Source organism: Protopterus annectens, chromosome 14.part0 (assembly GCF_019279795.1).
Source record: "Protopterus annectens isolate FY-2018-M chromosome 14.part0, PAN1.0, whole genome shotgun sequence".
Taxonomy (NCBI): Eukaryota; Metazoa; Chordata; order Ceratodontiformes; family Protopteridae; genus Protopterus; species Protopterus annectens.
In genome coordinates this window covers 936,089,547-936,103,470 of record NC_056748.1, presented here as the reverse complement: position 1 = coordinate 936,103,470, position 13,924 = coordinate 936,089,547, and the positions used below count along the sequence as shown (strand labels likewise).

General features: G+C 41.3%; 1 protein-coding gene across 1 annotated transcript in view; it reads right to left on the bottom strand.

The window, feature by feature from the left end:
- Positions 1 to 13,924, bottom strand: part of ADK (adenosine kinase) — a gene marked incomplete in the record, with an annotated part of 3,127,006 nt that overhangs the window by 436,916 nt on the left and 2,676,166 nt on the right.

Here is a 13,924-nt window from a genome sequence, read left to right as displayed (position 1 = left end):
CTAGCTTGGTCTGCAAAGTTATGGAAAGGATCATCATGGACCACATAAATAAAGATATTGGGGACCTACAGACACTGGATCCTACCCAGTTCGGCTTTGTTAAGGGCAGATCCTGCCTCTTAAACCTGGTCGATTTCTTTGAAACAGTCACCAAGGCCATTGACAAAGGGAAGGTCGTCCACACAGCCTACCTGGACCTCGCAAAAGCCTTCGATACAATACCCCACTCGGGCATTATAGATTAAGCTAAATATAAACCCCTATGTCACTAGATGGGTTGCAAACTGGCTCAAGGACAGAACCCACATGGTTAGAATTGCTGGAGCCATGTCAGACTCCAAACCAGTTACAAGTGGCGTCCCACAAGGCTCAGTCCTGGGACCTCTCTTGTTCGGTATATATTTCTCGGAGGTACAGGCCAACACGGAAGGACTGTGGATGACCAAGTTCGCAGATGACTGCAAACTGGGCGCCATAATCGACTCTCCAGCCGACACAAGCATACTCCAAAAAGGCCTCATAGAAACAAAAAACTGGTGCCAGAGCCATGGCCTCAAGCTAAATGCCAAAAAGTGTATAGTCATCCCCTTTGGCAAAAACAAAGTGCCCACAAATTACCACCTAGGTGGTAATCCATTAAGTACAGAAGAAGTAATTAGGGACCTGGGGACCCAAGTTGATAGCAATCTCTCATTTGACAACCACGTGGCCAAAGTGGTTAGAAAAACATTTTATATAGCCCACCTAATCATGAAGGGATTCACATCTAGATCAGGGGAGGTCATCGTGCCTCTTTACTTATCCCTCATCAGGCCCATAATTGAGTACAATGCCCCTTTTGGGATGTACCTTACCAGACACCTGCAGCAACTAGAAAGACCCCAAAAGTACCTCACCAAGAGGATCAAAGGGCTCAAACAGATGCCATATGCTGCCCGGTTAAAGAAACTCCAGCTCTACTTAGTGACATACCGCCTGCTCAGAGGCGATCTGTGCCTGACGTATAAAGCCATGTCCAACCCGGAATTAATGGACATGCTGCACCTCAGAAAATCCAAATCCCATCGAGTTACGCGCTCGAGAGACTTGAACCTCAGCACTGAAATAAATAGGACATGCTGGAGGGACAGATTCATAACCCAGAGGCTCCCTTCACTCTGGAATAAAATCCCAGTCCAGGTTAGGCAGAGTCCCTCATTGACTCTCTTCAAGAGGAATCTTGATGAGTGGATGGGAGATTGTAGGTTTACCCCGGGTATCACTTCTGTGTCACTGTTAGACAGAGGCACAGTATACTAACCTCGAAAAAGGGCATAGCAAAATTCATTTAAAATGGGTGGCGAAAGCCAAACACACTCTGGCTAGGCTTATAAATGCCCTGGGGCAGATAGCCTAGTATGAACCTATGAACCTAAGTAGCACCTGATCTGGTCGAATGCGCTTTTATTTTAGTTGTTAGACGCATTTGGTTTTGTTCGTATCAAAGGAAATACAGTCTCTCAGCCATTTTGCCAAAGTTACTTTAGTAACAGGTTTTCCCAATTTGGATCTTGAAAAGGACAAGAATAATTGGTCAGATTTTCATAGTGATTTAGTCCTATCCAAGCAGAAGCGTAATTGTCTATGTACATCCAATAAGTGCAAACAATATTCTCCTTTATTAGAAAAACATGGGAAGAAAACTGGCAGGTCCAATGGATTGATTAATACTCAATTCCAAAATAACTTTGGGTAGAAAGGACAGGTTAGTCTGAAGTGATACTCTCTCTGTGGAAAACTGTGTAAGGACACTTTGCGCACAAAGCCTGTAATTTTGATACTCTTCTTGGTGAGATAATTGCTACCAAGAATAAAGTTTTCCAAAACAAAAATTTCACATCACAAGTGGCAGCAGGTTCAAAGGGAAGACGAGTTAAAGTTTGTAGAACCAGTGTCAAATTTCAAGGTTCAATCGGTTCTTTGAAGGGTGGTTTGATATGTGTGACTCCCTTCAAGAAGGTTTTACAGAGGTGGTGAGAAATTAAAGAAGAATCTTGGAAACCATTGTGAAAGTCTGAGACAGCTGCTAAGTGGACATGAATAGTAGAAGCTGAAGCCCCTGAATGGAGTAGATTTGATAAATACTCCAAAACCGAACTAATCGAAGCTGAAAAGAGGTCTAGTCCTTTTTCTCGAGACCAAAACATGAATCTGTTCCATTTGCTAAAATAAATTTTCCTGGTGGATGGTTTATGGAAAGCCAGAAGAATCTTTCGCACAGGGGAAGACAGATATTTTTTTTATTTTGCCTGGCAATTACTGGAAGTGGAGGAACTAAGCTGTCAGCTTGAGGCTCAATAGGTTTGGATGAATCAACCCTTGTGGATGTGCCAGTAATCCCGGAGTTGGATCCAGAATCCACGGTCAGTGAACCAGGTGAGGCCAAAGGAAAGGGAACTGGACTTGTCGGAGCCAATAGGCTGCAATGAGGATTACTTTGCTTCTCAACTGAAGAACTTTCTTTAGAAATTGTGGGATGAGAGGAAAGGCATAAGGTAGTCCCGTGGGCCAATCGTGTACTAGACTGTCCCTCGGAGACTCCCCCTGAGGGGGGCATTACGGCGAAGTAGCTGCTGTATTTGTGGTTGGCGGGAGATGCAACTAGACTGCAGCAAGGATGACCCCAGCAACTGAAAATCTCCACTGCTATGACAGGATTGAGGGATCACTCGTGAGGCAAAAGAATGCATCTGCTCAGTTTGTCCGCAATCGCACTGGAATCCCCGGGAATGTGCACTGTTATCAGAAAGCAGTTGGAAGATTTCACCCACTGCCTAACTCTCATGGCTTTTCGACACAACAGGTAAGATTTGGTCCCCCCCCCGTTTACATCAGACGACAGACTTGTCCAACTGGACAGCAATTGTCCTTGACAGGAGGACAAATTGGTATGCTTGCAACGCCAGAAGCACCACCATCACTTCTAGGACACTGACATGCAAGTTGGCCTCCACAGGGGACCAAGTGCCTTGGACTGTCTTTCTCTGAAAATGCCCCCCTACTCCCACCCCATCAGAGATGCATCCATGGTCACTATGGCTTTGGGCTAAGAGGGTGAGAAGGGGCAACACCATAATTCCTTTTCTGGCTTCAACCACCAATTCAAGTCTTGTTTGTAGTGGTTTGTTATGTGGATCGGAAAAGACATAGGGTGTGTTAAAAGGGACCACTATGAAGCCAGCAACCATTGTAGCAGTCTCATGTGTAGTCTTGCTAGAGGAACTACAGTAATTGTTGCTGCCATTGATCCTAGTAGCTGAAGGACTGCATGAGCTGGGAATTTGTCCAGACAGAATATCACTTGGAGTTGAGATCTTAGTCTTTGGAGCCTGTGGAGCGGAAGGGCGACCAGTCAAGACCGTGTGTCAAATGTCACTCCTATGAACTCTAGATTTTGAGTAGTTACCAGTTTTAACTTTTCTTTGTTTACTGAGGTTCTTAAGGATCTTGCTAGTTGTAGAGTACAGTGCAAGGCGAGAAGCAGTAGACGCTTGGTAGGGGCAGTAAGGAGAAAATCGTCTAGATATGGAAACACCCAGAATCCTTGGAGTCTCAAGTGAGCTGTTACCATTGCCATACATTTGGTGAAAACTCTGAGGGCTGTGGAGAGACCAAAGGGCAGTGTTTGAAACTGGTAGTGATTGGCTCACAGTCGGAAACTGAGAAATCTCCTGGAGCATTTGTCCATTTTTATATGATAATACGCATCCTGGAGATCTATTGAGCACATCCAGTCATCTTTCTCCAGAAACAGGAGGATAGACAGAACCATGACCATCCAGACTTTTGTCTGACAACCTTGTTAAGGATACTGAGATCCAAAATTGGCCTCCAGTCCCCTGTCTTTTTTGGGACTAAAAAGAAACTTAAGCAAAATCCAGATTCTATCTGGTCTAGTGGGACTGTTTGGATGACTCTTTTTATAAGCAGCTTTTGAATTTCCTGTGCTGCTGCATCCCGCTGACTGGGTGGAACATTGGGGATTTGCTTTTGTGGTCTCGGGTAAAGATCAATAGGAATGTGATAACCTCTGTTAATTTTCATCTGCACCCAAGAAGCTGTCGTTATGGAATGCCAGCCTAGATGGTGCAGAGCAAATCGTCCCCAGATTGTATCCAGAGGCAAGCACACGGTCCGCTCTTCAAGAGCGCTAACAGGGTTACCCAAAGAATCAGTCTCTGGACCCCTGGTTATGCGGACCCCCTCTGCCTCAGGGAGGGCATCGTCCTAATGAGATCCCCCCTCTGCCCTGGTGGAAAACTCGCCACATGTATCACAGAAATGCCCTTGGCATTTTCTGAACCACATCTTTCCACTTTTCTTTTTCCTACAGTAAGATGGTTGGGGAGTGGAAAAACATATGCCCACAGCAGACAGGGTCTTGCCATCCTTTTCACACCTGGCTAATGTGTCTTTCACCTTTGGGCCAAAAAGAGAGGAGGCGTCATCGGGAGCACTGACGAAGGAAGTTTAAAAGGGTCTGCAAAGTCACACAAGCACATCCAGGTGTGACGTTTCATGACAACACCTGCACCTGCTGCTCTGGCCGCCCCTTCGGTAGTATGAGAAAACCGCATGGACAAATTAGATATGGATTTTAGGGTGGCAAGCTGTGAAGCAACTTTGTCATGTACGTCATCGGACACAGCTCCTAAGGTTCCCGAGAGATCATGAGGAGGTTCCTCTGGAGACGGGTAAAGTGTGGCAAGTAATTCAAGGACCATATGGCAAAGGGCGATTAAGCATGCACCTGCTTCCATAGTCTGTCCACCATCCAAGACTCTTTGTTTGGAGGGTGGACAGCAGGACTCTCCTCAGCGAGTTCCTTTCTAGTGGCCGCCACCACCACTATAGCATCTACTGCCAAGCCTTTGAACCAATAAGGGTGATCCTCTGGAGGGGAGAATATTTTGTCACCTTTGGCACCACGGACGGAAGACCTGAAGGTTGTGTTGGAGGGGTGATAGTGACCTGTATTGAAGAGGAGACTATTTTTGGTGCAGAGAGTCTGTGGTACGGTGGAAGTGGTCAGTACCGTAGGTGTGGAAGTCATCATTGGTTTCGTGGACAAGGACGGCACTGTGGATGGAGTTTTAGGCTCCAGTGTCAAGATTGGGGTAGAAGTCAATTTTGCCTGTTTTGGTTTTGGTTCCACATGAACTTGAGTCTTAGTAGATTTTGTTTCCAGAGAATGAGGAGAAGATGGTACTTGACTGGCTCCTCTTCTTCGATTCTTTTTTCGGAGGGGTTGAAACCTCTGCCTCAGATAAAGCCTCCGAGAAAGAGGTTTTTAGAAGACCCTTTATTATCAACTTATTCTTGTGCTCAGCTAAAGAGTGGGCACTAAACTTAAGAGAGGTCACACGGAGGTTGAACTTATAAGTGTGGTACTCCTAGGCAATAAAAGCAGGAAAGATGCCCATCAGAGTTGGGCATCTTCCTGCCACATTTATCACACTGTTTGAAACCTGTTGTGCCTTTTTTATCTGCCATATTAGAAAGTCCAGTAGACAACAATTCACAAAATATATAAAGAACAACAGCAAGATGAAATATCTTGTCACAATTAGCTGTAGAACATATATACACACACAGACAAGGAAAAAAGAGGATTTATTTTTTTTTTAAGTTACCAACGATGGTAATTAAAGTATACCTAAAGGGTAAAAAGGGGGTAGGGAAAGAAGGGAATACCAACGATGGTATTAGAAAAGTACAGTTGTGTACACTTACCATAAATGTAGATGTTCGAGTGTATTCACTGTTGCAGTCATCACACTTGGGTTATCTGCCTGCAGTTAGCCCTCAGTCAGCCCAAATACCAGAGCCTTGGGATTTCTGCATTGAATGCTGTTGCCTCTTCCATCATGTCAGGGGTATAAAACATGCAGCCGACGCCATTACATCAGCTTTTCTTGCCACGCAGGAGCCCGAAGCAGAAGCAGTTCGCAAGTTCCGGTCGGCCGCTACCTGAATGGCCTGTACCACCAATGGTATGAAAAAATACTAAAAAACAGTAAAAAGGGCAGTAAAAAACTCACATGCAGAGAAGAACTATCTGTAAATCTAAATGACTAGTTAAAGAAAGAACTAGGAGAGAAAAATTCCAAAAGTTGAAGAATTATTATTGAAAAAAATCACTTAGCTTGAGAGCTGGCATGACACGTCTTGAAACTCTAAGCGGTAAACGAGATCTGAGGAGATGAGTAGAGTGGCACTATGGGCAATCTTAGCTCGAGAGTTTTTTGGCTGGTGCGAGCTTGTTATAACAGCCAAGTTGGTTCTGAGGATGGAACTGAGACCCATCTGTCACGAATGAATGAAGATTAACAACATCAGATTCTTTACTTCTTATTTATTTTACATATATAATTTGTTTACTGGGGTAGAATACTGAACCATCTGGATGAGAATCAGACTCAGCATGGGAGTAACACTACCAAAAACAAACTCGTACATCAATGGCATTAGAATATAGAATGTTGAATGTACACAGATCAGTCAATTATTTACAAACAGCACAGTCAATATACTTGTATTTGGACTTCATATGCAAAGAAGCATTTTTGGAAGAATAATACCTTGCAATATTGCGCACACTTAGACTTCAAACTTCTATAATCTACCAACAAAGTCATTATTTTACAATGAATAGTGAAACATTTTCAGGCAAAATCAGTGACAGAAGAGATTTATGTCCAGATCATTTACTGTTTTGCCATTTATATTCATCCTGTATGCCATTCATCTTCATGATAACACTTCAGACAAGTAAAAGTAGCACCCCAGAGATCTATCTGCATCTAGTAAACACACCAAAAACACAATAACTTTGGTATTTTCCTAGCTGATGTAGCCCTTAGAATTAACAATCATGCCAATATTTATATAAAGCTACTACACAATATTAAAAAGGCAACTCTGTATTACTGTAGTCCATAAAATATAATACAGGATTAAGATGTAGTAAACTAATTGTGAAACACCACAGCACGCATCAGTAGGACAACTAACAATGCTGTAAAGAATCTCAAACTACAGCGCAATATATGCCTAAAATATAAGTCACAGGTATTAATGATATACTGAATAAAGAAAAAACTCTCAAAATATAAGTACCATTCAAGCATGGGGCTTAAAGGATAAGTTACAGCTATTTTATTACCAGTTCTTGTGCTCACCAGAACCCAGTTACCAGCATGCCGGTAGCTATATTCCTGTGCTCACCAAAACCCAGTTACCAGCATGCCGGTAGCTATATTCCTATGCTACATTAGAAGTTGTTGTTGTGTATTTCAGCTTTTCCTGGTTAGGGGTCGCCACAGCGGAACTCCGGTCCGCTAATGATTGACAGTAGTGCCGAGTTGCCGGCCCTGACGCACAACCTTCAACGAAGGTACACCCATTCACGCATGTCTCCACACAGAAGACGCTCTAGCTGAGAATCGAACAGAACAACGTCTTACTGTGAGGCAACAATGCTACCGCAGCACCACCACTGCAGTATGCTACATTAGAAGTAAGAACACAAAAATGAAGCCCTTAGTGGAAATAGGAAATACTGAAGAAAGCACCGTATTCCAATATACTGCTACATATTATGTCACTTAATAAATTCAGACTACATAAAGGTGCATGTATTATGGATACATACATAAACATACACACACACACACACATATATATATATATATATATATATATATATACACCCCCTCCCCCATATGTCAACGCATAAGGTACAATTAACAACCCACAAAGGTAGGCAAAGATACTGGTGTACTAGTTCTTCTGCACGGTGCAGAAACCTGGACAGTGATGACAGAAAAGCTGTGGAAGCTTGATGTGTTGGAGATAAAGTGCCTGATGCAAGTGGTAGGATGCATTGTAGGACAGATGAAGAAATTAGATCATCAGAGTAGCCTCAAATGTACAGAAGGTGAAAGAGAACGTATTATAGTAGTTTGGTCACATGTGCAGAAAGGCAAAATTCAATTTGGGAGAGCCACAAAGAAGGCAAGAGGAGAGACAGACATCCAGCCAATCAGAAGGATTGTGTGACAAAGTCTAGACAGTTGGATATAACTGTCAAAGAAGGTAGCAGAGTGGCTCAGACTCAAGAAAAGTGACAACAGCTTAAGTATCTTCCCAACCCCATGGGAAAAAATGGGATAAAAGGAGTTGATGATGATAAACACACACTACAATTAAGGGCTCGTTTCCAACCGCTTCCCTTACTTTTGTATGCTATCCCTAACACATCTTGTGATGTACACAGCCATTACTTGAAGAAATTAGATTTTAACAGTATTTAAAATCCATAAAACAGTTAATAATCACTTAGTATGCCAAGTGTTTTTACGTCTGAATACTGCTGAACAAACAGCAGACTGGATTGAGCATCCCAAGCCTGTTACATGCAGCATCCTTGCTCTATGATCATTTATTTTTACTCTTCCCACAGCATGTTGGTGTATATAATCAGTGCTAATTAAGCTTTAATATGTGAATTAGCTGTGCCAAATATGATTCTGTGGCGTCGCTTGATGCTAAATAGAGGGCCTTCATTTTCCTGCTACTTTCATTAAGGGTTTTAATGCTTGAAGGTGTAAGAAAATACTGATCTATATTTACCGGAAGAAAAAAAAAACAAGAATAACAAATTGGAATCTCTTTTGAGAAATGCCCTACAGGCCAAGCATTTTTATGTTCTTAATCATTATTAAATGACTTAACATGACACACAGTGGCTGGCGAATGATTGCATGCTGACAGGAGAACGAATTACAAATGAAATGAAAGCATGGGCTGTATTAGAAGGCAGCCTCTGGGAAATGAAAATCTTTAATTCTCCCTTATTATTGACATTTATTTGGGCTATCATGAATAACAACACAGCAACAAGATTCAGGCATAGCATGTACACACAAAATGGCTTATCCCTGGGCAAAAAACTGCATTCCCATTTATCATGTTTACCTTCACTGCTGACACCACTACATTCTCTCTCTATTCATCTTGCGGTTATCGTGCATTCGATATAAAGTTCATTCTGCACTGTAGCTTCGTCTTCATAAAGAACAAATGAGAAAGGTTAGCAGGTATTATTTATCAATTTAAACTATCTTTTGGGAAGGGGAATCACTGTATTTGTTCATATTCATTATTAAGAAAAACAGTAAACTATTTTTTAATACTCTGCACATCACACTGGGATAAAATATTTGCTAGTATGTGGCATAAAGGAAAAATACTATGCAGCTGCTAACTGTCATAGCACATCAAGGGAATATTCCCTCAAACAAGTATCCTACTGTGAGGATTATTTAATAGTAAATCCTCAGACACCTTTTATACCAGGCATCTACAGTGCCAAATAATCAACACTGAATGTTCTTCTCTGCTGCAGACCATGCTGATAAGATGAGACATTTCTAAGCAATAACTGATGAAAGCATATAATTGTGTGCAAAGCTAAGTGATCATTAACTCTTTTCCTGCTCCCCTTGCATTAAATCCTGATAAGGGAGATCATAGAAGTAAATAAATACAATGGAAAAAGATCTAGGGTATACAGAGTCTGTACAAGCAAGCAGCTGGTCTATATGAAGCTGTCTGTCCCCCTAGCCTTGTCACATGCATCTCTGAACAGCCACCCCCCCCCCACATCATTTCTGATACAGCTTCTGTCCATGTGTTCTAGGGCCCCACCAACCTTACCCAGGAACAGTATTTACCTTAAGTACAACCTCAGTTAGTCCCCATTCCAGGTGTTACCAGTGTTTCCCTTCTCTCCCTCTCACCTTTCTTCTTGATTATCTTCCCTTCTACTTGGCTCCTAAGCAATGAATTATGTCTCACATCATATCCTCCTTTACCCAAGGTGTACATGCCAGCCTCTGAGTCTTCTCAAAAACCTAGGGATTCCTCCTCTATTTCCCATTTTGATGACCTTTACTGTTAAAATGACAAAAATGGACAAGTCCTGAAGAAGCACTTCCAGTACCATGTACAACTGATGGCATGACACTAACCAGAGCTCTAGGTAGGATATGGTAAAAGGGGGCAGCTTCCACAGGAGCAAGGGTTGGGGGGGCGGGTTGTGATCAGTCCTGCACTAATCCATTAGTGGATCAATGATGCTCAGAAGGAGTGCAGATTCTCAGTAGTACTGATAACGTTTACGCTATGATGCATTTGTGGTTTAGAGGCTGCTTAAATAGAGTGGTTGCAAATTAGTTAATAAAGGAAAACAAATGTTGCACTATTGTGGGTTTTTTTTTTTGGCTCCTCAACTTACTCAAGACAGGTAATTTTTTGTTTCGAGGGAAGCCAGTTAGAGGATTGCCTAATGTGCCATTTGCCGTAGCTACAACTCTGATAATATTAAAAGCAATGCAACTTAGCCTGTTCAAAACATTTTTTTTTGTTTGATTAGAGAAGGAAACAATAAAACTACCCAGTTAGGCCCACTTAAGATTTCGCTTTCACTTTTCTCCAACTGTTGTTTCATGCCCTCCTGAATGTCTTTACAAAGTCCCTTTCCAACACCCATTCCAGTAGTCTGCTTAATGGGTCCACAACCCTCCCTTTAAAGAAATACTTTTTCAGTGTCAGGAAGCAATGTTTCCCTACAACCTGCTGCCTTGTTGCTCCTCTGCCCCTTCCTTCCTGTTCAGAATGGCCCTCTCACACCTCCCTAACTTGTTACCGTGCACCACATCAGAGCTCAGCATCTCTTTTGCTCTCTACTGAGAACAGCTCTAGCTCAAGTATCTGCTTACATTTTCTCCTTCATCTCGCACAACATTCTGGCGGCTTTCTTCTAAACTGTCTAGCAGTCTAATACCCTTTTCCTATCCTTGTATATAACCTCCAGAGATTCATATTACACAAAAGTGTGTCTGGACTAAGGCTTGTCAGGCAGCATTACCTCTTTGGTTACAAAGATGATTGTCTAATAACAAAAATAAGTTTCTTTTATAAAGGTGTTACAGATGGAAGGCTTACTAACATGAGATGCATCAAAACTGTGTATGGATTTAACAGCCATTTGGGGCTACTCTCAAGAATTCAATAAAGCAACATCTCATATAAATACTGCAACTCGTATTTCTTTTTTAGCCTCTGAAGTTGCCTTTTTTGCCTTTGTCTCAATTCTGCACATTTATGAAACCACCACTCCAGCAACTATAATACTGCCGTTCGTGGAGATTCTGTTTGCTCTCTGATCTGCTTCAAGTTGTGATATTTAGTCGTACACATGTACAGAGTAAGGCTGCATATATTCCCACTTGCTATGGCTGCCTGCTACTTACTTTCTTGTTCCTCTAAAAGCACTTGGCACTCTTCCCTATTCAGGGGTGAGTCGCACATCTCCAAGCCCCTTGCAGAGATCTAAACTAAGAAAAGCTATTCAGTACAGACAGCTGAAGCAGTATCCTTACCTTCGTTGTTAGCTGTCCAGTAATCTTGACCTTGCTCTTGAGCACTGCTCCGCAGCATGGTGCAAGATGCTCTTTTACTACCGGAGGAAGTCAACCTGCCTCACTAACTCTTAAAACTGAAATACCACAATTTAAGAAGATAACACAACAAAGTTTTAAAAAAAACAGGAGTAAGGAAAAAAACATGCTGGCAATAACAAAAAAAGAAGACTTAAAATGATTTTTTTAATGAGATCTCAATTTTAAGGATTAGACAGTGAGAATTTCCTGTGGTATTTCCACTTTGTATTATGTCTGTTGGTGCTTACACACACACACACACACACACACCCTTGTTAAAATGCCAGGTTTTTGTGATATAAAAAATGAGACCGCAATAAATAATTTCAAAACTTTTCCCACCTTTAATGTGATCTATAACCTGTACAATTCAATTGAAAAACAAACAAATCTGGGGAAAAAATATAAAAAAAATAAACGTACAATAAGCTGGTTGCAAAGTATACACACCCTTAAACTAATTTTATTTATTTATTTATGTATTTACATTTGTTAACCGGGAGTGTCTGACTGGACGTAGGTCCATTTTCACCAGAGGCGCGGGGAGAAAAGCTCCACAGTTAAAATAAACAGACAGTAATTACATTGGATTACATAGTGATTAACAATTTAACATAGCAATTACTTACAACATATTTACAGATGAAGAACATAGTACATCAGTAGACAACTAGAATCTTTATCTGTGAAGTACATAACAGACATTAACAAATGTTACAATAAGAAGTTCCTGCTGTATAATAATAATACTTTGTTGAAGCACCTTTTGATTTAATTACAGCATTCAGTCTTCTTGGGTAGGAGTCTATCAACATGGCACATCTTGACTTGGCAATATTTGCCCACTCTTCTTTGCAAAAGCGCTCCAAATCTGTCAGATTGCACAGGCATCTCTTGTGCGCAGCCCTCTTCAAGTGATCCCACAGATTTTCTATTGGATTTAGGTCTGGGCTCTGGCTGGGACATTCCAAAACTTTAATTTTCTTCTGGTGAAGCCATTCTTTTGTTGATTTGGATGTATGCTTGGGGTCATTGTTGTGCTGAAAGGTGAAATTCCTCTTCATCTTCAGCTTTCTAGCAGACACCTGAAGGTTTTGGGCCAAAAGTGACTGGTATTTGTAACTGTGCATAATTCTCTCCACCTTGACGAAAGAAAAGCAACTACAAAGCATGATACTGCCACCACCATGCTTCACCATGGGGATGGTGTTCTTTTGGTGATGTGAAGTGTTGCTTATGCGCCAAAGGTACCTTTTGGAATTGTGGCCAAAAAGTTCTATCTTGGTCTCATCAGACCATAACACATTTTCCCCACATGCTTTTAGGAGACTATTTTATTGTTGTGCAAATTTTGGCCAATTCCTGGATGTTTTTTCTGTGTAAGAAAAGGCTTTCATCTTGCAACCTTACCGCACAGTCCAGACATATGGAGAATACGGGGGATTGCTGTCACATGTAGTACACAACCAGTACTTGCCAGAAATTCCTGCAGATCCTTCAGTGTTGCTGTAGGTCTCCTGACAGCCTCCCTGACCAGTTTTTGTTTTGTCTTTTCATCAATTTTGGAGTGACATCCAGTTCTTTGCAACGTCACTGTTTTCCAATATTTTCTCCACTTTTTGATGACTATCTTCATTGTGTTTCATGGTATATCCAATGCTGTGGAAATGTTTTTGTACCCTTCTCCTGACTGATGCCTTTCTACAATGAGATCCCTTTGATGCTTTGTAAGCTCTCTGTGAACCATGGCTTTTGCTGTAGCAGGCAACTGAGTAAATGTCAGGAAAATCCTACTAGGACAGCTGAACTTTATTTGGGGTTAATCAGAGTCTCTTTAGTTAATGGTAGGTGTGTACCCAGTAAGACTGAATGCTGTAATTAAATCAAAAGGTGCTTCAACAAAGTATTAGTTTAAGGGTGTGCACACTTTGCAACCAGCTTATTGTACGTTTATTTTTTATATTTTTCCCCTAACAGATTTGTTTGTCTTTCAATTGAATTGTATAGGTTATAGGTCACATTAAAGGTGAGAAAAGTTTTGAAATTATTTATTGTGGTCTCATGTTTTATATCACAAAAACCTGGCATTTTAACAGGGGTGTGTACACTTTTTATATCCACTATATATATATATATATATATATATATATATATATATATATATATATGATTTACTATCAAAATGTTGAAGCACTCCTTCAAGCGATTGTTTCCATGAATAATGTCGAAGTTCAGCAAAAATCGAACTTGTGCCGACTTCTGGTTTTCCAAATCTGACGTAATTCAAAAATCCAGAAGGTGATGTCACCTTCACACTGTTAGCAATCGTGCTACCACAGCAACCACATCCTAACAGCAAATTTCTAACAGTTTTGCAG